General features: G+C 42.4%; 2 long non-coding RNA genes across 2 annotated transcripts; both read left to right on the top strand.

Moving 5' to 3' along the window:
* The first annotated feature begins 10,779 nt into the window (after nt 1-10,779).
* On the top strand, nt 10,780-12,653 carry LOC143123892 (uncharacterized). Its single transcript, XR_012986938.1, has 3 exons — nt 10,780-10,933; nt 11,037-11,237; nt 12,429-12,653. It is a non-coding gene; the product is annotated as an uncharacterized LOC143123892 (long non-coding RNA).
* Nucleotides 12,654-13,374: 721 nt separating this feature from the next.
* Nucleotides 13,375-15,263, top strand: LOC143123891 (uncharacterized). Its single transcript, XR_012986937.1, has 4 exons — nt 13,375-13,559; nt 14,412-14,464; nt 14,754-14,869; nt 15,125-15,263. It is a non-coding gene; the product is annotated as an uncharacterized LOC143123891 (long non-coding RNA).
* Nucleotides 15,264-26,922: the final 11,659 nt, after the last annotated feature.

The raw sequence follows: 26,922 nt of genomic DNA, 5'->3' as shown, positions 1-26,922 counted from the left end.
ATAACCTGAAGCACATAGTGCTCTGTTCTTCATGGTTGGTGATATTAGTGACCTTCTAGCCTTCTACATTTGAGCAAGCACATTTTCATAGTTCATGGTGGCACAGTCTAGTTGTACACTTGTTCAGCAGCAGCTGCTGCCAGCATAGATAAGTGCTTCTTCTGTCAGAAGCAGACAAAAGAGTGTCTTCATGAGGTGTCCTCTTTCAATGCAGGCAACCAACCAAGAACTATAAGTAATATTTTGAAGTCAGTGACTTTTAACAGGTAGCCAGTGTAAAGATGCTAGGATGGGGGAAATATGTTCATATTTTTTTTGTGTGTGAGCAGCTGCCTTTTAAATAAGCTGTAAGCTCTTTAGACAGGTATTATTACAGCCAGAATAATAGCATTGCAATAACATTGCAATAGTCTATCCTTGAGATGACAAAACATTAATTTCTCGGCATCTGGTAAGGATAAGGACTTCCTTATCTTTGAAATGTTCCTTAAATGGTAAAATTAAGTTTTGGTGATCTGTTTTATGTGATTACTTAGTGCTAGGTCCTGGTCAATTATAACTCCCAGGTTTTTAACACTTGTGGATGAGGTCAGTGGAAGATCACTATATGAAGCCTGTGATGTGGATAGGATATCCCTCATCTTTTTAGAACCTAAAACCATGACTTCTGTTTTATCTGAGTTCAAAAGCAGGAAATTATTCGTCATCCATGTCTTTATATCTCTTATACATGTGTCAAGTTTGGCTAACGGGGTTAATTCATCAGGTTTTATAGAGAGGTATAGTTATGTATCATCTACTAAACAACAGGGGCCCCAGTACTGAGCCTTGAGGCACTCCATATTTTACCATAATCTGGGTAGATGGTTTATTATGGACCTGTACAAATTGTTGACGGTTAGGAAGGCATGATCTAAACCAAGCGAGTGCTGAGTCTTTGATGCCTATCAAATTTTCAAGCCTAAGTAGTATGTCATAGTCTATGGTGTCAAAGGCAGCGCTGAGGTCCAGGAGGACCAGTATCGATACAAGGCTAGGTTTTTTGAGGGAGGGCTTAATAACAGATGTCTTAAACGACTGTGGTACGTGCCCTGATAGAATTATTTATAATCTAGAGCAAAACATTATCCAGGAAGGGGAGACCAGTCTTAAGAAGGTGAGTACAAATAGGGTTTAGTAGACTAGTTGTAGATTTTGATGAGGAAATTGTGGAGTGGAAGTGAGATCTAATATGTTGTGTATATGTAAATGTATAAAATGTTGTTTGAGGTCTCATCTGTGATTCTGTGATTTTGCTATCTTTCAGCAATGGAGTATGTGTATTTGGTGAAACTGATTGGTTATTGATCTTATCTCTAATTGTTTGACATACAATCATAATACTGACATACAATCATACTGTTGAAAATAAGAAAATAACTGTTTTGTGAACTTTATTCAACATAGCCAGTGATTTAGGCGAAATTTATGGTGTTAATTATAGTGAAATATACAATTTCACAAAAATAGGGTTAAAACAGGTTAAATAAAATGGAGACATAATTTTTCTCCATGTTCAATGACCTCTAAAGACAGTCCAACCACTCTCCAAAAATTAACATTTCAATCCCACAGAAACCACATAGGCCCCCTGACTATATATTCAATAAATCATATAGGTAGATAGCTCACTGACCTGCCACAAAAATTTTAAATAATCCCCAGTAGGCCTGTGTCACATTCGCGCACGTGCATGACATCCTGCCCCAGCCTCTGCCTGGCTGCACATGAACTCTTCATGAACTTTACTACATATATCTCTCGGCTGCTGCCTGGCAACACATGACATCTTCAAAAAAATCTACCACAGTGTTGTCGGAGCCGTTAATGGTAACGTTGTCAGGAACAGGGGTAGTAGGCCTAGACGTATTACTATTTTGATCCTCATCACGGTAATCGACATTTTTGGAAAAAGTGGACAGTTTTGGGGTTTTACTGAGAACATCTGCCTGCCGCTCTCTTTTGCTGAGACCATAAGAAACCGCAGGCTTCACTACGGTTGGGGCCCCCTAGTGGTCGGAGCCCGGGGCAGCAGCTCCTTTGCCCAATGCCCAAACGCGGCCCTGGCTGCCATCTCCATTAGGGAGGTTGGCTCCTTTTTGTATGTTAGGTCAAAGTTTGGATAAATGACACTGATGGCGGTTGTTAAGGGATACATCCTTGTGTACAATGTCGGACAGGATGGGCGATGTGCTCATTGGATTTCTGACATACCACAAGGAGAGATGTAAGCTCTGTCAAGGTTCTATAAGAAGTGTGCCTTTTTTCTGTAACATCAGACTGTTAGCAACATGACGTGGGTCTCCGGTGCTGTAAATAAAGCTCTCTGAGATTTCTGACCGACTGGCTGAGACTTTGTTTGATCGATTCCTAAAACCTAGATCCGACAATTCGCAATTTCAGAACTGGTATTTTTGAGCCATGTTACCGGCTTTACTATGACAGCAGTTCTCTGCAGTGTTTCCCTTAGAAGACAGGAGTTAATAAATAATGATGAACCAAGAGTTTGGCTACCAGTGAAGTAAAAAGCATTTATTTCAAAGTGACACACATGAAAAAACAAACATTCAGCCACGTATAGGCAATGTCATAATAATAGATGGAAAAAAACAACGCAAAATGTGCAACTCAATTAAAAATAGACCAAGCATAGAAAAAATCAAAAAATACAAAAATGCAACAAAAAAAAAACTTTCCACCATTGCAATGGGTCAGTTGTGCGGGGATAAGTTGCAATGGGTCAGTTGTGCAGGGATAAGTTGTTCAGACAAAAATCCTTTGACCTCAAGCATGGCCTCAGAGTGTTCTGATTGTCTGGGCGTAAAAACTGGTCACCCTCTCTTCAAAGTCAGTCCAAACCTCAGGCACTGTCTGAGGTGCAGGCCTTTCTGCACCATCTCCTCTGTGGCCGATGTTGGCGCCTTAGCTGTTGCCCCCACCATTCTTGACATGGTGTCGTCTGTGTTCCTGTCATTTATGAAAGCATGTTTCTTGAACCGTGGGTCCAAAAAAGTTGCCTCAGCCAAGACATGAACTTCACTTTCAAATCGCTTTTGAACCAGCCTTCTCACTGGTTCAGTCTTGGAAGGTTTTCTCTGCCTGTGAGCTATTATTCGCCGAAGCTCACAGGCAATCAAATTGCTTTTGAGCCTATCACATAGCTTTGAGAAAACAAATAATAAACCATGGTCAATGTGTGCTGAGCAAAAGACTATTTACAAGTTTTTTTCAGCAGTAATAGGTCTTTTTAGCCGAGAAATCTAGACGCACCCTAGTGGCAGCAAATGTAATTCGCAGCCAGGGAAGTCTAGCAACTCTCCGTTGGCTTGCAAGCTGGAAAAATCAAACTTTGATCAGGCCAATCACATCGTATATAGCAGTGGTCCCCAAACCTTTTCTTCCGAGGGCCAGCTCACTATGCCTGGCTCCAAGAGAGGGCCAGAGAGTATAACCATAAATAGCTTAGTGCTATGAACAACAGCAGTCTACCTTAGTTGAATATTCCATTACATTTAATCATAGGCTACTGCAATTTAATACCATTGTTAGCTATGTTTATGTTGCCATCATGCCATATCAGTGTAAAATGTAGCTCACATGAAATAATACTAATAAAAAGACTCTGAACTCTGTTTCTTTGCATACATAGCTCGAGTTGTGAACAAGCAATATCCTACAAATAATTTAAAGTTATCAAACGAGAGTTTTATGAAGTGTTGGCAAAAACATCTGAAATGACCACCATTCTAACTTTCACTCACCTGAAGAGAACTTTGTATGAACATTTGTGAACTCTGTATGAACATTTGAACGAGTGAATAAAAAATAGAAATAATTATCCCAGAAAGTCCCAGAAATATGACTTGAATAAAAGTTAGTTAGTTATTAACAATTAATTGATAAACTTTTAGAATACTTTGAGCACTGATGCAGTCAGCATAGGCCTCTTACATTGCTTGCAGGTTGGCCTACATTTCTTTCCGTTTTCGATGGCAAATGCGAAACAGCACCAAAACAACCACCAGTGGACAAAAAGAGTATGACGTGTACTGTTAAGACTCGCCATAGAGAATGAATGGGGGAAATTACGGAGGTTATAGTTTGACGATGTCGTACTCCCGTGCGGGCCGGTTGCTATATACCACAGACATGTTTTGGGGGGCCACTCAAAATGAGGTGGCGGGCCGTATCTGGCCCGCGGGCCGTAGTTTGGGGACCACTGGTATATAGAGTCGGTGGGCGGGCTTAACATAATAATGACAGAGTTGCGACGGTTCCGCACGAATTCCCTGCTACTTGAAAACAAAGATGGATGCTGCTGCTGGCGAACAGCGGTCTTTGAATTTGCCACTCGAGTCAAGCTTTTTTTAAGTTGGCAAAAATTTGATGAACTAGCCAACTAGCTCCACTGGTGGGAAAACGCATGGGACTCAGGAGTTGTAGTGCTATCCTATTGCGCGCAGAGGGAATTTGAAAGACAACCGTTTATCCCGCCCCTCAGATTGAGCACTACCAATAGTGAATTCACCCTTCGCAAAGCCACACCCGAAAACCGCCACAGGCCAATCGTGGCTTAGCAACCCGTCACTAGGCACGGGAGGTATGACAAGCTTTTCGAGTTTTGCTATGTTAACCTGCGGAGACTGAAGACCTGTGGGTCATGAAGGGCACTTATTTGGATGTGTGGTGCCCTAACCCACGTAAAGACACAGTAAAATAGCATGTTACACTATAGAAACATGATATAATTGGGAACACATATTGTTCTAACTATAAAAATGGCATATTGCATGATATTTCCATAACCGCGAGATACACGCCTTACGATAACGGCAAGAAGTTGTTAACAGACGTTCACCAGGATGTATATGTAGCAGGGGTAATTATGCTTCCCTGAATTTCCCCATCGTGTCTACAAGTTCTATGGACATATTTTGTAGTTTCCCACGCCTCTGAGGTACAGTAGGTTGTATGTAGGGGGGTGTGGCTTGGGTGTGGCAGGGGTTGGTTCCCACGCTGAAGACCCCTTAAGTGTTCATGTAGCCCCCTCCTCTGCCTCTTTTGCTACTGTCCTGAGGCAGAGGTATGTGGAGTCTTGCATACAATACATCATATCTTTTATATACTTGTATTGTGCATTTTTCACAAAGAACTGTTTTCTGGTGTTGCACACCTTATATACGAGTTACGTTTGTTTAATCTCTGTTTTTATGTTAGATCGTGACACAGTGCATATTACCTCAGTTTTACATGCTACAGTCTGCTAACGCGGCTGCAGGTGTAGCGGCGTTAACTAGTTAGCTTACAGATCTTCATACTGGTGAATTGACTGAATGTATTTAAACGTGGGTTACCTGTTTGATTGGCAGGAGCTGTGACGCGACTGGCTCGCTCCCTGCCTGATTTGTGTTTGTTTTGTCCTATATTCCAGGTATGCCATGTTTGTTTTATGTACTTTTGTTATTGTCTTTTCACATGTACTTTTATGGCGATTCACGCCGTTAACTGCGTGTCTCGTGGTCTTGCTGGCGCTCTTTTGCTACTGTCCTGAGGCATAGGAGCTGTGACGCGACTGGCTCGCCCCTGCCTGATTTGTGTTTGTTTTGTCCTATATTCCAGAGAGCAATAAACAGTAAAAATTAAGGTCGGTTGTGGCGTCCATCATTTATACACAACGCAGAGTGATCGAGGGAGGGGAGAGACGACCTCTGTTACATATAGCCCATCAGCAATCTATTTAAAATAACACCTATTTGAAGTACCATTCATGATATGTTGTCAAATATTGAAGTGTGTGGGAAGTAGCCTACATAGCTTAAATGGTATGTTTCTTTTGTCCCCCATGCCTGTTCCATTCATTCTGGCCATGAGAGTCGAATGAAACAAAACACACATTTGACTGCTGCTTAAAAAAACTCATGAACGGTTTTGTTCAGAGATGAAGTTCCAACTGTATTTGACAGAGGACAGATGTAGGTTGCTAGTGACAAAATATTAGCTTTCAGTGTGGTACGATGTCTTTGTAAATGACATTTCATTGAAAAGTCCCGGTTCTCCCCCTACTGTATGTAATAAGACGTGCAGGGTGCTAAAGCTTGTCAGGCATAGCAACAGTAACTAAGGAGGGCGGGACTTAGCGAAGGGTGAATTCCCAGACCCTACATCTTGATGTGGTCTGGCTCGTCAGGCTAGTTGCTGTAGGCATTGGGTCACAGCCTATTTTATACAGTCTATGGCCACAGCGGCCACACAAACAATTGCACTTTGAATTTAAACGGTTTCTTCACAGCGTATGAGTTGAGAACACATCTTGTTGTCACGTAAGGGCCCAGTTCATGTTGCACAGAAATTTTAACTGCATTTTTGTGTCTGTTAAAGCTGCAGTTGGCAAGATTTTTTTTTTATCATATTCACTGAAACCGACACTATGATCTGACAGAACAACATAAATCAGCCGTTTTTTAGAAAAAAAACCTGCACTTCTACCTCCATCTAGAGCCTGTTATGTTATTTGTTTTGCAAAAATTCACAGCTCCCGGTTCTTCTGGTCCAATCAGAGCAGGGCTGTGTGAGATCTGACTGTCAATCACAGTCTGGTGCGCACTGACGAGCACAAACTCGGTGAGAGGGTGCTCAGTGGTAGTGGGGGAGGGGCATGAGAGTTGTAAACATTAAACATTTTGGCTAAGTCCCCTCAATCTGTCAGACTTGCCAACTGCAGCTTTAAGAGGCACAAAGGCAGGCCCCCAAAATTGGCATTATAGTTGACTGGGAGCTGTAGCCATTAGCTGCAGCAACTCCAGTTTGCTAGCAGCGATTTCTGTCTTGTTTTTTCCCTATCGACACTACTCAGTAGGGGTGGAACGGTACATGTATTCCTATTGAACTGAGACGGTACGGGCATCAAGGTTTGGTGCATGAATTTGCACGGAGAATACACGTAAACCCTGTGGTGATTACATTTATGTTAGGGTAACTTGTGTGCTCCTACTGACCTACTCACATAAAGAGCTGGCAGTAGCCTAAGTGTTAAAAGGTCAACGCCAACCAGGCTAATAAACAAACCATAAGTAACAAGGAAGGGTCACATGGAGGCCTAGTCTGTTTATGAAACAAAAGGAGAAATTGTGTTTTTTTGTGTGTGTGTGTTTTTAAAGAAGGAAAAATAGTGGGACATTTTCACAGCTAGTAGATTATTACTGTATACACACTGATAAATATTGAGGCAAACTGTAAACCTTCCATATACAACCTTTCATGGATGTTGAAGGGCTAGTATGCCGCCCTTAGTCACAAATCTGAGGCCAGGTTCTCAACACTGATGTTTATTTCTCCAGCAAGGAAACACAAACAACGTAGAACGCAGAGCGGTACAAAATATGACCGCCGCCCAGTCCAGCACATGTTTTCCACAAAAATAAGTCACGCTGAAAGGCATATATGATTCTAACTGTCTCACTGAATTGCATTATGCACACTCAATTCTCACTGGTATCTGCTAGACAACAAGTACCAAAACATGATTAGTTCATAGATTTCACATGTAAAATACATTTTATACAACCCCACCCCCATCTTGCCTGTTCATAATTCTGAGAAATTCTTGAATTGTGTGCATGTGTGCGTGTACATGTTTATGTGTGTGTGTGTGTGTGCGTGCATGTGCGTTTGCCTGTTTATGTGCCTGGGTGTGTGCATGTGCATCCATGCGTATATATGTCTACTGTGTGAGTATGTGTATTACGTAGGACTACTGTGAATGTATGTGTGTGCGTGTGTATCTGTTTATGCACACGTGTGCATATCGAAATGGGTTTACATGACCCCTGGAGGCAAACATACGCAAAAAATTGGTCATCCTAGGCCCTACGGTTCTCAAGATATTCACAGAAAACTGTGTCTGCCCTACCCTCCTTTCAGGGGGTCCAGTCCAGCGGGGGGGCTACAGATCAAAACGAAAAGCGATGGTTCCATGTTATCCATGTGGGGTTACATGCCCACCAAGTTTCGTGTACCCTGGTCTTTCAGTGTCCGGGAATCCTTGTTGGTGTACGGTCACTAAATGTACACATAAATTATTTTATTGTAAGGCCCCCCATGAACGAAAGTCCACGAAACTTGGCATGCATTCGGAGGGTGTCATAATGATCCTACACTTTCAATTTCGTGAAGTTTTGACAATGTTAGCCAGAGATATTGTGATGAAAACACCTAATGTTTTGCTTTTTAATTTTTAACTATGACATGCCCCCTTAAGACCAACATACAAAAAAAAGGTGGACCTCCTAGGCCCTACGGTTCTCGAGATATTCACAGAAAACTGTCTCCGGCCACCAACAGGCCAGTTGGTGTATAGTAACATAAATTATTTATTGTGTGGCCCCCCATGAACGGAATTCCACAAAACTTGGCGTGCATTCAGAGGGTGTCATAATGATCCTACACTTCCAATTTCGTGCAGTTTTGACTATGTTGGGTCATAGATACCTGCGATTACAACACCTCATTTTTACTTTTTTGTGTTTAACTAGGTGGCTCTATACATGAAATGAGTGGTTATGGAATTGGTTGACATGGCCCTTTCGAGATCAACATACAAAAAAAAAATGGTCCTCCTAAACCCTACGGTTCTCGAGATATTCACAGAAAACTGTGTCTGCCCTACCCTCCTTTCGGGGTTCCAGTCCAGCGGGGCGGCTACAGATCAAATCGAAAAACGATGGTTCCATGCTATCCATGTGGGGTTACATGCCCACCAAGTTTCGTGTATCCCGGTCTTACAGTGTCCCGGGACTCATTGACGGAAATTTGGGCATGCGAAAAAGAAAAAAAAAGAAAAATCTGACTAAACCTATATAACCCGCTTCACTGCGCGGCGGTCATAATAATAACCAAACAAAGCACAACATACCACTTTTGCCGGGTTGTAGACCAAGAGAAGATGTTACAAGTTGTTGTTGAGTTCGACATAAGACTATATAAAACTTGTAAGCATTAGAAACTATAAACTTGCAGTGCATCAAACAGGTAGCTTACGCAAATTTATGATAAATTTATATTAGTCTTGCCCCTAACAGAAGATCCCTCAGGTGGGAGCATGCCCCTAACAGAAGATCCCTCCCTAGTGACATCACCATATGGTCCATGTACGATGAGACAGAACTTCCTTCCCCTTCCTGGCCAAGGTACTGGAAAGAGTGGTGGCCTCACAACTACACAATTTTCTTAACCACCATGACCTGTATGAGCCCTTTCAATCTGGCTTCCGCTCATGTCACAGTACAGAGACTGCCCTTCTACGCATAGTTAATGACCTCCTCCTGTCTGCTGACTCTGGTTCACTTAACATTCTCATTCTCCTTGACCTTAGTGCTGCTTTCGATACCATCAACCACAATGTTCTAATCTCCCGTCTGTCTGCTATTGGTGTTTCTGGCACAGCCCTCAATTGGTTTCAGTCATACCTCACGAACAGAAAGCAGTTTGTAACACTTGGTCCACATCAGTCCCCTAAGTCCCCCGTCACTCGTGGTGTCCCCCAGGGTTCTGTACTTGGGCCCCTCCTCTTTCTCATATACATCCTCCCTCTTGGCCAGATTATTCGCAGCCACGGTCTCAACTTCCACTGCTATGCAGATGACATCCAGCTCTATCTTACCACTCCCTCTCCCTCTGACCCCCCACCACGCTCCCTCACTGAATGCCTCTCTGACTTAAAATTATGGATGCAAAACAATTTTCTCAAGCTCAACACAGACAAAACCGAAATTCTGCTGATTGGCCCTAAAAGCATCCTCACCAAATCTCCCCATCTCACTCTCAACATTGATGGCTCATCTGTCCACTCCACCCCTGTTGTTAAAAACCTTGGCATTCAGCTTGACTCCACCCTTAGCTTTGATCCTCATATCAAATCACTCACTAAGATTGCTTTTTTTCACCTCCGTAACATTGCACGCCTCCGACCCTTCCTCTCTGCTAGTGATGCACAGACTTTGGTTCACTCTTTCATTATGTCCCGTTTAGATTACTGCAACTCACTTTTCCTTGGTCTCCCCACTAAAACCCTTCAAAGACTACAATATATTCAAAACTCTGCAGCCAGGCTCCTCACCCATACCAGACAATCAGCACACATCACCCCCATTCTCCATCAACTCCATTGGCTACCAGTTCCGTCCTGGATCAAATACAAAGTACTACTACTCACCTTCAAAGGCCTCCACAACCTTGCTCACACTTACATCTGCGACCTCCTGACCCCTTACACTCCTTCCCTCTCACTCAGATCCTCTGACCAAAACCTCTTGGCTATCCCCCACTCCAGACTCTCCACCCTGGGTGGCAGGTCCTTCAGTGCCTTGGCCCCCAAACTCTGGAACTCCCTCCCCCAACCCCTTCGTGCCTGTCCTTCTCTTCCTTTCTTCAAAGCACATCTCAAGACCTTTCTGTTTAATGATCACTTCTCCTCCACACCCAACACATAGTTCCATACAGATAACTTGTCTTTGTTGTATTGTTTTGTTTGTTTGTTATTGTGTTTCCCTGCCTTTGTCTCTGTTGTATTGTTTGTTTGTTTGTTATTGTGTTTCCCTGCCTTCCTACTATGTAAAGCGACCTTGGGTTTGAGAAAGGCACTATATAAAATAAACGTATTATTATTATTATAACTTTTTTAAATTTGCAACAGAGGCACCTTTCATAACCCCTTCAGCCAGGAGTATGGCTTATTTCAGCATATGTCTTCCCCTCTTCCTTCAGTTGCCTGATCATCTCTTCGTGCTGTTCCAGTGCCATCCTTGAGCCGTTGTGATATAGCCTAGTAGCCTTATTCCAACGACCAAACCCTCCAATGTATCAAAATCACAGAGGAGGCGGAGTTGACCAATGAAGGGTATAAATGGAATGTTTCTTCCGAAATTCTTTCTCTTTGTGCATGCATTCCACACGATTCAACATGAATTCCGTAATTCTTTGTCTTTGTGCATGCTTTCCAGAATGAATTCCGTAATTCTTCACTGCACCACCAACGGTACAACGGTCAGCATTAGATTGCTGGACCTTACACTGGACAACGTGGCATGCTTTCAACACTCAGAATAATGAATTCGGTAATTCTCCACTCCACTAACGGTGCAGCAACGGTCAGCATTCGAGTGCTGGACCTTACATTGGACAACGTGGCCAGGATTTTCCAGGTGCAGTAATGTAAAAGTTTACTATTCATTTTGGGAATGCATATTACTTTTCCTTTTTTCATCAGCAATATAAAGATAAACACATGTAAAGATAGCACTACCAACACATGTAACTGCCTAGGCTAGGCTTAATTAGCCTATAGTTGTAGGCTAGACTAGCCATAGTCTACCCAGTGTTGTAGCTTGAAACGTTACTTGAAAGGCAGATGACTTAATTATTAGCTGATTTTTTGATTACGAAGAGCCTCCTTAGAACTGTTGTAGATGCATGTTAGGGTAATTTTTATTTGGCTGCTTCTACTTTTTAATACTATTATTTCTACTACTATTATTTCTCACTAATTATTATTAGGCTTTAATAACACTTATTATGATTATTATATGCTAAAAAAAGATAATAACAACCATAATAATAATAATAAGATTCGCAATAAGAATAAACGAAATTTTACGAAGGATTTACGAAAGCCGACTGGCTGTTATGCGTTGAATTATGCTATTTTCAAAAGCACCACGTGTGGTATTGCTGCTAGGCTACATATAGAAAGCTAATGGATACATAGGTGGAATTGTAATAGCAAGTTATAGTTCATAATAATATGTATAATATAGTTCAATAATAACGATAAGAAGTAGGCTAAGGGAAAACGGCCGCCGAGGTGTCCTGTAAGGAATTAATGGACGAGGGCGAGGGGCAAAGAACTCCCCGACGCGCAGCGGAGTCCATTTAATGCCATATGACACACCTCAAGGCCGTTATCCCGCTTATCACCCGGTTGCCACTGTAAAGCTGACTGTGGTTATGCCTTGAATTGTAATAGCAACGTATAGTTCATAATAATATGTGTAATAGCAACTTATATGGGTTATTATATTGTTATTTTTGGATTCCCAAGAGTGTTGAAATTCTGGTTCACACTCTGGTCACTACCCGCGTAGATTATTGCAACTCTCTCCTCTATGGTTTAGCCTACCTGACAAATCCATAAAACTAGTCCAAAACTCTGCTGCCCGCATCATAACACCTGTCCTGCAGCAACTTCATTGGCTCCCCTTCAAATAATTGAATCAGTGACAATGTGTGGATTTTTCAAAGCATAACACAAAAATGCTGAAACGAAAATATGTTTACATGTATCTGACGGTGACAATAACACCGCCTTGGCGCCTTCTCTACATTTCTCATAACAGCTTGTCCCTGACACTATTTATTTAAAAGACCGGGAGAGTGGGAATTTAGTCCTCCCATACAATGGGATTTTTACCGACACGACTGGACCGGAGTATGATGTGGAGGGAAGGCCCTCCACCGAGGCGGGGCCACCACAGTTCCGCTTCCCCCCTGGCCGTCTCCCTGCTGCTGCCCCTGCACCGGGACCAAGACCCCCACGCCCCTCCCCATCACCGGCCACCTACACGAGGTCATTTACTTTTAAGTAGCCTATTATAGAGTTCTCAATGGGCCTGAAAATTATAACCCGACCCGGCCCGTGGCCTAATCCGATACATCGACATGAATTATCTGCCCGAACCCGGCCCGACGTAAAACATACTTTTTCACTGTTAAACCCTGATGTTATTTAGGTGAAGATTTATATTCATAGCATGAGAATTTAGGCTATAAAACGGTGAATTTCTCCTCTTCTGCGTATCGTGATGGAAGAACCATGTCAACTTTGGATGCGCAGTTATCTTAGCGATACTTTTTGCAATACCCTCGATATACATATCGTTGGAAAGTTGAGTTCATGGCCGTTTATGTGAGCGCAATAACGTAATTTTGTAAATTTTACCAAAGCGACTGGTTTCGCCTTGCAGGGTCACATATTTCATCAGCACCTTGCATTTTGAGCAATGCACATAACCTGTAATTTGCACGCAGCAGCCAGACTTTCTTTACGGTGAACAGCAGTGATGATTAATAGGCCTAAATGTTTATTTTTTCACTGAGCGGAAAAGATTAAGCCCGAGGTCCGACCCGAGTCATTTCCTTATATTTTCGACCCGAACCTGCGGGTCCCGTCTGGTTTGTCGGGCCGACCCAACCCATTGAGAACTCTAGCCTATTAAGGTTGTGTTTGTCTGTATGTGTTGGTGTGCTAACCCGTCATTTGTTTTTTACATTTTTAAAAGGAATGTTGTGGTGGCCTCATTAGTGGATGGAGCGTGGGAGGAGGCGAGCCTAACGGTCAGCTTCAGTGCGGACCAGGCCACGCACGGTGCAGGGGATTCAAGACCTGGTAAGGGCGGCGCTGGATGTGAGGAGCGTCGTCCTGGCCGATGGCCAGGGGAGGAGGCTGATCCCCTCCGCCGGCACTGAAGGTATATATCAATACCACCCTGAGCTTCTTTAGTTAATTTGACCAGTGCTCAAATTCTCTTTTTGTCTTTAAGGGGGTCTCTCTATCTCATAAAACGTTGACACCTCCCGCACATTGCCTAAAGGCGATACAAAATAGCCAATAGGCACGAGTGGCGCTTTTGCAACACCTGGGTGTTCAGTTGTCTCGTGTGTTGAACCGTGGAAATAAATAGACAAACAATTTTGGAATTTGCACTGAAATGTTGTCAGGTAGCCATTGACTATTCCGCCATCAGAGATTGCTAACAGGTGTTTCAAAATATCTGTAAACTTTCCGGAGTTCTGAATGGCATAGGCTAGGATAGCTAGATCAGTTGACACAATCATAGAAGTAGGCTGCATTATATGTAGCCTGGGTGTTCCCATGCTGCCTTGCGTGCAATTTGATTCACGCTGCTAAGGCAGCCTGGAAACTACCGCCCTAATTTTTGCCTCAGATAGGGAACCAATCACAGAACGGGGGAAAGCAAGACGATGATGAGCTATGCACAGACGCATTTGATAGACATCCGTGGCACCCAATAAACGGATCTGGGCATTTTTTTCAAATACGAGAAAATGAACGTTTGGTTCCCTGACCACGTCTCATTGAGAAGTGGTGGCGCTAGTCAGGCTACATTATATGGGCTTATAATTTATGGCTTTGTCAATAAACATAGAAGAGGCAATTACAATGCCAGACACCTTCAGATATGAGAGACCCCCTCAGATTTTTGACTTTGTTGGTTTCATGGGAGCCATCCTCACTCTAGCTCGGCTCCCTCTGGCTCGCACATAATTCGAGCACTGAATTTGACGTAATTTCCCATCAGGGTTGGAGTATTGGGGATCCAGGAAGGTGGTGGTGTACAGGGCGGAGACGCCGGTAAGGACACCCTAAAAAAAGGTCTATAGGCAAAGTCTGGCGTGATGCACTCAAAGCAGCAAGCATAGCCGCTCAGTGATGAAAATTGTGCCATTAATGGTGTAATACCCAGCGCAGCCTCTTACCTCCTAAAATAATTGAGCTCCATTGAGATTGTATTGCAGCACCAATGTACTGTACACAACGTACATTGATGCCTGCTTTAATTTTACGTTCAAGTTTTAACAATGTGTGATGGATATCAATCTCAACCAAAAGAAAGACCATTCACCTTATGCTGTTGGTTAAGGTCAACCACCGAGGAGATGGTGCGCTCGGAGGTGGCTCGGGCCCAGCAGGAGCGGCACCTCACCAGGGACCAAATTCAGGCCCTGCAGGGCACGTTCATGTGTGTAATATGTAGAGGTAAGTAAAAACAATAGCCACATGTTTTCAATCGACAATTAAAGTAGCCGTCCGGCCTCTTAACACATCAAAGTAAAAGTGTGTATACTATTGTCAATCAGACCATGCAACACAATTACACAGAGATGGAAATTGCGTTTCCCCCTAATCCAAAATGTACAAATTAGATTTATAACACACAACATATAATACAATAGTGCAAAAGACAACATCAATAAACATTGTATTCTCCTTTCGTTTTTTGTGTCGTTCCAGGTGAGATGGACGTGCCCGTTTTGGGCCTGTGCTGCCGCTCCCTGGTGGGGTGCCTTGGCCTGTCTATCCGAGTGGCAGCTGCAGGCGGCGGGGGAGGGGGGGGTTGCCCACGGTGCAGAGGGGAGTTTACATCCATAGATGTTGCTGGGCTTGGGGAGGTTATATCCGCAATAAAAGATTTGTAATTTTTTAATTTGAACATCAGTCTGATTTTTATTTATGAACGATATGCAGTCTGATGTCACACTACATCACAATGCCAATCCACAGTCTTCAAAATGTACTCTGTCTACAAGACAATCGTCTTGGATATTTGGTTTGGGCAGTGGCCTTGTTCAGGATGATTATCACTGGATCCCGTCTTCTAAATTGCCGCCAAGTTCTCAGGTGCTTCATGTGGTATCTTTCGGATGGTTCATTAGAAAACAGAACAAAGTGGGATTCAGCAAATATCGTACTGTCCCAGGTGTCCAGCTTTTATAAAAGGGCCAAAGGCTTGGTGAAGAACAAGGAGTACTTGTTTAACAAAGAAAATGTTTGCTCTAGTGAAATGGGTCGGCGGAGAGGACGAGGGGAAGACCTCGATTTTGCCGACAGACTGTATTCTAAATTTTAATGAGAGAGGATTATATCAATGGAATGGACGGGGACAGTATTTATGTGGTGGAGTGGAGGGGAGGAAGACGGCCAAAGGGAGGTTGGCAAGTTTTCGAGGCCAAGGTGGTCAAAGTAGCTGGTAAGTAACTTAGCCAGTTCTTCATTGTACGCTGAATTGCTTTCATATAACATTTGAAACAGTTAGCTTATAATGAAATAATGCCATTGATGGAATCTGAAGTTAATGATACAGTTAGCAGCTTAGACTAACATTAGCTAACCTTAACGTTACTTTCTGTAAAATTCGCTAACGAATATGAGGACTGAACATGTAAGTTAAAAAATAGCCTAAGCTGCAAGCATGGCTTTCGTACTCTATTGAGTTCGGGCGACTACATCGCGTCTGTGTAGCAGCGGCCATTTTAGCGGAATGCTACAGGAAGATATCGTTTACTAGTTAGCGTCCAGAGAAGATAATGCTGTAGATTGGCTTCTGGTCTGTGTATGTTAGCATTAAGTTAAAGTAGCCCTGGTTTCCCCATGCTGCCATACACGTGCGATTTTATTCACGCTGCTAGGCAGCCTGGGTTCCATGGACCAAATTTTCACCTTAACGAAGGAACCAATCACAGAACGGAGGGTGGACAGCAAGACGATGACGACACACCGAAGCGGTTATGAGCTACGTACAGACGCATTTGATAGACATTCGTAGCGCCCAATAAACGGCTCTGGTCATTCGTAATCTACGTCTCGAATACGAGAAAATTAATGTGTAGTTCTCAGACCCCATCTCAATGAGATGAGGTCTGGCGTTAGCCAGGCTAAAGTTAAAGTGGAACTCTCACCAAAATGCATCCTAGGGTGTTTTTGTGAATATACCCGAGTCAAACTTTAGTTTAAAAGCATAAATACGTCCGAAGCGCCACTTTTAAGCTTGTCTGCATCGTTATGCAGGGGGATGGGCAAGATCTGGGTGATGGGACCAAGACGGCTCAAGCCCAATCCAAAGTATGCCAGTCTGACTGACGTGGATATGCAGGCTATACGTAGACCAAAGGTAATGAAATATAACTGTTTATAACTGTAAGCATTTTTACGTTCATTGGAGTAGAACTTACAAAGCTCAAAAACGCTCCCCAACACCTGAAAGGTTGGGTTTGTGCCATCTTTTGCTCGAAGTTTTGTTTAGAAATCCTTCAATCTATGTCAAAAATGATACCTCACATAACACATCCCGACATTACACACTACCTATGTGCAGCACAATGTTTCATTTTTTTTTCTTTCGGTGATGACGGTGACAAGCCATGTATTCTGTTCACTTACAGGTTCCAGAGAAGGCTGGTAAAGCTCAATATGAGCGTGAGCTTTGGGAGGTTACCCAGAACAGACCAGCTAGGATAGAGATGAAGCGATGATGGCTCTTCAGGGGGAGGCTGCCAGCGTAAAGGCTTACATTCAACAAGGTTTGTAGAGATTTTTCATACAGATGTGAACTTTTACATTCATTTTTACATGTTTAACTTTAACGAAACAGCAACATCTTGATTGAGCTGAAACAAATCAAACTATTCGTGAAATGCTGTGTATTTTTCAGGGCTAACACAGATAAAAAGTGCTCTGGAGGAACTGAAGCAAATGACCAGCAATACAGTAACAACCCAGGGAGAAACATCAGGAGACTGATAGGGTCACCTCTGGCATGCCCTGCGGAAAGGTCGCCTAACGGCCAGCAATTTTGGGAGCATGCTGTCCGCAAAACGTGCCACCCCCTTCCCTCAACAACAGGCTCTGTGAGAACCAGGACCTTTCTGGAGTTTTGGCTGTGCAGTGGGGCATAGTAAATGAAAAAGAGGGTATTGCTGCGTTTGAGGAGGGCACCGGCCTGAAGGTCAGAGGGTCTGATATGACTTATGGCTGGCTGACTCTGGGATCCTTGGTGCCACCACTGATGGTCTCGTTGGAGAGACGGGCATCATTGAGGTGAAGTGTCCGTACAGATGGAGGGACAGCACCTTTGAGGAGGCGGTGAAAGAGAAGAGCTTTTACCTTCACCAGGAAGGTGGCACCTACAACCTGAAAAGAGACCACAGCTACTGGCACCAAGTGCAGGGGGCAGCTGCACATAACAGGGAAGACCACATGTCATTTTATCATTTAGACACCTAAGCAGTGCATGATATTGCCAATCTCACGCAATGACTCCTGGCTGCCTAACTTGGAGAATTTGGAGGCATCTCACAGAGCTCATATGCTCCCACATATTGAGCAGAACTTGTACATTGTAAATAGTGTATATAATGTTCTTACAATCAGTTCCCCTTTGTTCATCCTCGAGGATTTCTTTACAGTTCTGTTAAAACAGTTTTTGGGGGAAATGGATCAGCGTTCTCCCCGCGCCTCCTGTCAGTACCTGGTTACAGGGAAGCCAATGATCCAGAACATAAGAAATAAAATAAAAAAAATACCACATCATCACACTGCTACTTGTAATGCAATCTGTGACCAAGGAGAATAGCCTAACTCATGCACAAATAGGTCATAAACTATTTCACACTCATAGGGACACATGGATTTTATTTGTCATATACACCCTTTCAACAACAAAAACAATGCTGATTTTATTTGTCATATACATATAGATGCTTTGTAAAAGAATGTTTACTGCACATAGCTGTACATCTGTGTATATGGTTCATACTGAATATCAATATCCATTTCTCTTATTATATGTAAAGGATAATGTATAGAACGCCGGTCATTATTGGGAAAACAAGTCCCGGCAGGGCGAACCGGACCCGACGCGCAGCGGATGATGTCTTTGAACCAAAGTTCATGTAGAACATATGTGACCAGCCATATGAAAACCAGCCACATGTCTCCCCAGGGACATTTTGAGTTATTCTGAGATTCTGAAAGTGTAGTTTCAAAGCTGTCCAATGATGTCTCACTCATGGAGATCTGATAATATTTGAATAAGTTGTGGTTATTTGAATGTATACCCCTCTGAAAACCTTTTACTGAGAAAACTAGCCTGATAGATTTGCAAATTCTCACCTCACCTGAGTCAAAGGAAAGACAATTGTGCTCATTTGCATCTCATTGCCCTCCTCTACAGATGTCACACTGTCATCAGTCATCACTGTCGATATGAATCCAATAGAAAAATAAGAATAAAGATACTATGAAAAAGATACTAAATAACAAACAAGGTCCACATTGAATATGCTGAGGCTGTGTGATAAGTGTGACAGGGCAGGGACTGACCCTGTGGTACAGGAGAGTTCAGGTATTATTTGGTAAAGTGCAAAAAAGTAAGGCAAGACAGTGCAGTTTTAAGTCAGTAGACTTTGAAGGCAACACAATAAGTCAGAACTAGAGTCCAGGCTGTTGGAGGGAGGGAGAGGCTGTGCATAAAGGCTAACATAGCAAGCAAAAGAGAGTCCAATTATTTCCTCAATTATATCCTCAAGTAGACTAGTTGCTAAACCATTAGCGTCACATTCAATTCAGGCAATGCTAACAGGCCCCTTTGCACCTTACTCTGGATGTATACATACAAACAGGCTAGGTGCTAAATCATTAGCATCAGTCCATTCAAGCAATTCATGCATTATTCAAATTAATAGCAGATGCTCACATTTCTAGCCAAAAACCTCCCATTATAGCTTAGTTTCGATGTGCATATCACTTTAAACGACAGTACTGAGCTAGCTAATAACAATGTAGCTAGCTAGCACGCAATGTAGCAGGGATTGCAATGTAACAGGGACTACTTACGCCATGAGAAACTGAGAAGTATTCCTGCAGACTTCATTGCCTCCGATGAAATACGTGGTCTGGGGGGACTTTCTTTTCGTCTGCGGCTTTTTGGTGGATGTAGTCACCTCCAAAGTAACTACTGTACGTCTGTTTGCCTCAAGATGGCCAATGATTCGCATGTCCTGCCACTCTCTTTCGGCAACTACAGAATCACTCCGTATTTTGTACATAAGCTCTGGAGAAAGTTTGTCGCTACAGTTACGGATTTTCTACATTTCGTCTTTTTCCCCTTCAAATGTTACCGTAGAGATAGCGTCTGATATCTCACGCTCTCCAGCTCCTCTGCTGTATATTAAAGGTGCCCTGCCACACAAAACCGTTTTTACTTGTATTTTTTGTGTTTGTGCTATGTCGTGAATGTGAAAATTAACAGCTAACTCCTCCGTCAGCTCTAGCCACTGAAAAGAAATAAGCGAAGAAATTAGGCCAATTGCAAAAGTTCTTCAAATTGACGTGGAATTGATGAGCTCATTACTATTCATGAGCTCGTCCAGTTGAGACCATGCCCACAAAATTTGTTTAGCTCTGACAGTTTTCGTAGGCCTATGCAAGAATGGCTGAATGTCAACGAACTTGAGCGCTATGCACAAATCAAACTTCAACAACGCATTTTGCTCAAGAACCAAGACTTGAGGATAAATGGCTTCAGTTTATTTTTTGGAACAATGCCACAGGCTTTGCAAAAAGGTTGCTGTTGAAGCCTGGAGCAGGCTACCATCGCAGTCTACGACCAGTGCCTGTAAGTAAAACGTAATTCTCAAATCAAGGAAGAGCTATGTTATACAGGTTTAATGAACTCGCTAGCCTAGCAGGTTTTATTTATGCACATTTGGACAATGCTAGCACTCGCTAGCCAAGCTAAGTTCATGCCATGAAGCTAAAATTAGTTGATAACGGCTGTCATGTTATGGACGAAACCTACTAGCTGTTAGCCAATCAGTCAAACAGCTTAGCTCGTTGAATATTAATGAGAACTGGTGCAAATCAAGCCGAGTCCTTTCAATACCACACTAGAATGGCTTGAAACAAGGTAACCAAGGTATGATTTCCACAAAAAATGTTATTAGTCCATGGTAGAATTTCAGACATTACCACAAAGTAATGAAATACGTGTGCGACAACTCCGTTGACGCTAATGTTTCATTTATTTCCAACAATGGCGGCTAATGGAAACCTCAAATAGTTCCCGGAAGTTAACAATTATACTTTTCTGATTGGCTGGTGGGGTGGCTATTAATTCTGAATAACAGGACACCGTTCCATATCAATGCTTATGAATGGTAACAACTATAGTAGGACGACGGTTGCAGCGCTCTAGAATCTTTGGTTGCAGGCTTTGCAACAATGGAATCAACTGTAAACAAGCTAACTGTCCATGCTATCAGGCCCACGAAAGTTGTACAACAAGCTGAACTAGTGAGCTTCTTTTTAAACGAAACCGCGTGTTTCCTTTGCTATACAGTGGCAACCGGGTGATAAGTGGGATAACGGCCTTCGAGGTGTGTCCAGTTATACGGAATTAATGGACTCGGGAGGAGGCAATTCCTCCACTGCGCGTCTGGGAGTTTTTTGCCCCTCGCCCTTGTCCATTAATTCCGCATAACAGGACACCTCGGCGGCCGTTATCCCTTACATAATAGCAGCAGTGCAGTTACAGCAGTATAGACTGTTTGTAGCCAACATTTCAGACTCAGATTTACATTATTGGCTCATCCGAATAATAATAACAGTAATAAAGTAGTAAAGTAATAGTATTCATAACCTAATTATAATAATAAACTATTTATGTATCGACTATGACAGCTTTTCTGCTGCTCAGTTTTTATCAGTTCCTTATGGAATAAATTAAAAGAGGCTAAAGCCCAATAAATTTGCCACACATAATAACCTGATACAAGATAAACCTATCCCATTTCAATTAGGCAGCACTAGGCTACACCACGAACAAGCTGTCATTAAGTTTTTGCGTTTGTAGCCTACAACTTTTATGACGTGACGTGTCTTGGGCATTTAAAGAAACCGTATGTAGGATTTTGGCCAAAACTGGTACTACAATCACTTTCAAAATACTGTAGAGCGGTGTACACCGCAGATGTGGTAACTAGAGCAGAGCTGGCAACCCAGATGCCGAAACATACTGACTTTGTGATTACTAGATAGGTGGAGGGTGGCGGATCAGGCTAAAACACAAATATGTAAACATCAACATCAGTTGAGGGCTGCAACTTCACTTTTTTAAATGACGATATCCTGGCCGGACTACTGTTGTCAGTGATATAAATATTTGAAATTAGCATGATTTCCTAATGTCTAGTGACAAATCAGGGCCATTTTATGATTAATTGAATTACATTTTTTACATACGGTTCCTTTAACTTTATCATCATGTCAACATAGTTGTAACGTTATGCACAATGTTCATCTAGGCTATGGATTTAAGTGGTTTAATTTTAAAAAGGGCAGCAAAAGTGGGATAAAGTGCAACTGCTTCCCCAAAACAGTTCCTCCATAACTGGATTTAATCGTTTGATATGTGGATAACTTTCAGTGTACTAAACACATAAAAGGTAAGATTTTATTATCACAAAGCTAGCTGGTTCGTTAAATATGGTGAAGCATATTTACAGCCAACGTTGTAGCCTACTTGCAGCAGTGAAGCTGAGTTTGTTGTTAACATTGTTGGTAACGTAAACGTTTCTTCAGTTAGGAGCAGGGCTGTTTTTTTTTTTTCTTCATTATTTTGCATTAATTTTCATCGGCAAAAGCTAGCCTAATATGCATGAGAACCTAGATTTGAGGGAGCTGCAGCTGTTAGCATCAGCACGGTCATATTAACACAGCAGGGCATAGCCCAGTGATGAAGGATCGTGTAAAATCCCCATCCCAGAAAGTTTCAAACCAAGCTTGCACTCATATGATGCATGATTACTGATCAAATTGCTATTTTCTGACACGATGCACAACCATTCCCAGGTGCTCACCTGCAGGCAAAGCCTGTTTGAGGCTAAACAAAACATATGTGTAGCCCTATGAGTGCGTTTTATGATGCTGCTTATCAAAGTAGATGCAGCAGGTCTCTTTCAAAATGTCCTGTTACAGTTGCAGCTGCTTCCGATTATGTTGAATATTTAGAAAGTAGCCTACATGACGGCATTTTTGAGCTAGTGAGAGTCAGATTTTTGGCTTCTGATAGTAGGGTAACTTGCTAATTAACTAAAGCAATACTTGAGTGATATCACACAAGGCGTAGGCTACAGAAGTGAACTAAATGAAATAGGTTAACATGCTTTATTGGAACATTGCAATGCACCCAACAAACCCAGAGAAGGCTTGGTAGATGTTTCAGTTTCGGATAGATGGCAGCACCTTGTACCCGATTAATAGCCCAATTCTCAGTTGTGCAATAAAAGCAGTATCGTAATAGCAGTATTATATCATTGATAATACTTTGATATTTTACTATAGGTTAATGACAACCACTGCCCCTCAGCTGGAGTTGCAGAGGAGTCTCCAAAGTACAGGGAGTCAGAACGCGAATGACTTGAGTATGAATATCACACTTTTTGAAAAGGGGAAAAAATATGAAGACAATGAGTAAAGGGCATTTTTGTCAGCAGAAGATTGTATCAGAAAATGTGGTTTGGGAAACGGGGACACAGAAGTGAAATAGGTTAATGGCCTCCTTACACCAAAGAACTTTGACAAGATTTGAGAAAGATTGAAGTCTTTTGAGTAAAGTTTGAATCGGGGGGTATTAGTTAAGAGTACAATCTTTCAAGAATCTTTCCCAAATCTTGTCAAAGTTGTTTGGTGTAAGGTGGCCATAACCTGGTCTATTTGAACATTGCTGGTAATCTTAAGTGATATCATACAAACCTTGCGAAGGCTTGGTCGCTTAGGCTACATGTTTCGGATATATCACATTGCGCATGATATTACCTTTTACATTTCCACCCCTATTTTGAGTTTTTCCTCGAAATTGCACACTGCCTACTTAAAATGGCCCTGTTGCCACATACTTTGACTTACAATCAAGTGCCTGACCTCTTTGGAAAGCTAAGGCCTTGTAGAATTTTTTGGTACCAATAGATTGACTGTGTGATGAACTATCAGAGAGTGGCAAAGGGTAGAATGATAGTTTTTTTTATAGGCGGTTATGTACATCTCTAGAAATGACCACATTCTGCCCTCTTGGTCACTTATGTTCTCTTGAAAACACCACTGAGGCCCACTACCAGGTCTTGTGAATCTGTATGTCAAAGTAGATCCTTATAGGATGAAGTATGACTGTGTGGGACCCATATTTGTGTGGGCATACACATGCGTTTTGCTAAGTGTCCATTTGGAGACTCCAAAAGGACCTTTGGTTACCCAAAACTAAAACTCTTCCTATACAAGAACCCCTTTATGTAGAACCATGATCTTGGTGTCAAATGAAAGGTTACACTCTCTGTGTCATGTTGCTTGTACCTGGAGTGCTTTGCAGTGGCTGTGCCATGAGTCCAGAGAAGCATTATCTGACCTGAAACTCTTACTTTTGCTCCTACGCCTTTGAGATTTCCATGAAAAAAGGACAAACAAGGTAATGCAGTGAACATTTGTATTATAAAATGAAACAAAGGTAAAAAATAACAATACCCTGGCAAACGAAACATCAAATGATTCACATTCAATGCAATAGAAATGTATTTGTGTTGGCAACCACGGTCAACAAAATGGAATGTGTTATGAACAACTGAAATAGTCTCGGCCACCGGCTCCTCTTCCTCAGACACAGGATCCTCAGCTCTTGTTTTTTTGCTTGGCGGGGCCCAGTCTTCATCGCTGTCACTGAAACAATTGTACAGATGGAAGTTAGGCTCAGACCCACTAAAGTATATGAAAACCCTTCCCAACAACTTATACAAATGATATAAATGTGTGTACTCAGGTCACACCTCCCCCTGCTCTCTCTTTTACACACACACACACACACACACAAACACACACTGCATTCTCACCTAACTCCCCTCCCCCCCAGGTACCAGAACACTGTTCACACTATGAAACAAAGCTAAATGAAAAACTATGCACTAAACATTACAAAAGCAAACTAAACTGTATCTGTAACTGTATATGGATATAAGTAGTCTACTCACAGCTCAAAATCGGGGTCCTTCCCAGCTAAAAAGTTCTGCTCCTCCTCGGAGTCGCATTCCGAGAAATTGCTTTCTTCTCCTTCATCGATGTCCTCCAGATCTTCAATGTCTTCGGGTTCTTCGACATGTTTCGTCTTTTTTTGTCTCTTTGGCATGTTTTACGAACAAAAACCTTCAAAAACATGTCTCTTGCTTGTTTAGTAACAAACTTCCAAACCACTGCTTCGGAATCTGGTTACGCATGGGCTATGCGCCTTGAGTTTAGCCGACAGGGAAGTAGAATGTGACGATGTGTCACATGTCTAAAGAAAGCTCTCCTCATTGGCTACACGGACATCTAGGTCCCATCTCATTGGCTCACTCAGACGCAGCGCTATGACCATTCAAAGACTGGTTGTCAGATTCATCGCTTACGTGACTCATTGGCTTTGATGGCATCTATCTCGACTCTCATTGGTCCTACAGACATGTAATGGGTATCGATGGAATCAGAAGAGCCTCTTGAACACGCGGAGTACCGTGAATCCAGCGACAATAATGGAAGTAAAACCGAAATATCTGGATTTCCGTGAAAAATAAGTTTTTACTTCGCTTCTTTTCGTATGTATCTGTTTTGTTTGTACTGGCGTGTACAACTACTCAATATATTGGCAATAAAACAATGTAGATATTTTACATCTATGGATTCTTACGAAAATTTCAAGACCAAGCATGCTGGGCTAACTTATTGGTACGGCCATACAGACAAGTGACAAAGTATGAATGCAGCAACTTTGGGGGGTGGTGGAGGGGGGTATTCTGATATGTTATATATCGGGATAAACTTATATTTTACACACGAAATATATGTTAGTTCATTCATACATATATCGATTCTTGAGTTTCTCAGCTTTAAAATGGTATATAGCATGACTATGGTAGTTCATGATAAGGTGCAAAGAAATGCATGGGGGTTGTTGGGGGGAGGTGGGGGGCACTGTATTTGCCCGAATACGGGTCACCCGTAGTGTACTGGTTAATTGACTCTCATGTTGCACAGTAGGCTTAATGTGGTTATCCAACAGATTCATAACTTCAATAATTGTTCACAATTAATATAGGCTAATGACAACCACTGCTGTGGAAAACTCCCTGCCGGAGTCAGCGTCTTAACGCCAGAGACGTCAGCGGTGACGTACCACGCACTTGCGTGCATGCACGAATTTTGAGTTTCAGTGTGCTTGGCTGGCAGACACTTTTCGCGTTGCTCCAGCATCTTGCTAAATGTTATTCTCTTTGTGTGTACGTGTGCGTTGATGACAATGTAAGTACATCGTTTATGTCTGTATTTACGTTGTAATTATCCTCGTTGTGTTATCTACATGCTGATTAGTCAGGTAACCGTGTAACTTTGGTTTTACCCTGAGCTCTAGTTCATTTCAATGGGGAAATGCCTGTTTCTTAAAGGGACACCAGGCAACGTTTTCGTGTTAATTACTGATCTTCGTAAGTCGGTATATGGTTAAATGACTCATTACAGGGCGAATGAAGACTCTCTCGCCCGCCCCTACTGCCTGTAGGGAGAATATCCCGCTTGCAAGTTCAGTGTATCGTACCCGGCGACCGAAGCAGTTTCAGTTTCCATCCTGCATCCACAGCACAGAGGGAGGCTAACGAAACGCTAGCGATTGTTGCAAACGTGTGTATAATGGCAGAGCCGGCGAAGAGGCAGCGAAAACCCTTGACGGAAGATGCAAAGAAAAGGAAAAGAGCTTCAGACCGAGCGAGGGGGAGTTTCGTAGAGAAAAGGCATCAGGCTTGCCTGGTGTCCCTTTAAATGGCTTGCTGAATGCTAATTTCTAGGGTTAAAGTTACATGAATGGTCGGGTTTGTGAGTGCTTTGATAGTATTTTCGACCTGCGGTGTTAATTCCACCGTTTTGTGAATGTTTGAGGCATTATTTTAGCTTCCAAATGTTGTATTGGTCGTGCTTATGGCGCCATGCGTCATTCACGTGAACAGTCGTCTTTCTAGACTTTCTGGCGGCAACAGGCCTACTGCTTTGCCATTTGATCACCACGTGTACTGCACTTGAATTTATGCCGTTATTACTTGCCTCTTTGCAGTAATCTCATTTCCTTATCACATTGATGTTACTTAGGTGCAATTATATATGATGTTAATGTAACTTAATGTGTATATTTCATCCTACTCACTTAATTACTTGAGAGGTCTGTATATAATGTACATAAGTTTATC

This window comes from Alosa pseudoharengus, unplaced genomic scaffold (genome assembly GCF_046254945.1).
Source record: "Alosa pseudoharengus isolate Yale_2024_CS ecotype anadromous, Long Island Sound unplaced genomic scaffold, YU_APseudo_1.1 YU_APseudo_1.1_scf_15, whole genome shotgun sequence".
In the NCBI taxonomy this organism is placed as follows: domain Eukaryota; kingdom Metazoa; phylum Chordata; class Actinopteri; order Clupeiformes; family Clupeidae; genus Alosa; species Alosa pseudoharengus.
The sequence above is the reverse complement of the archived record's forward strand: the minus strand, read 5'-3'. Positions and strand labels throughout refer to the sequence as shown.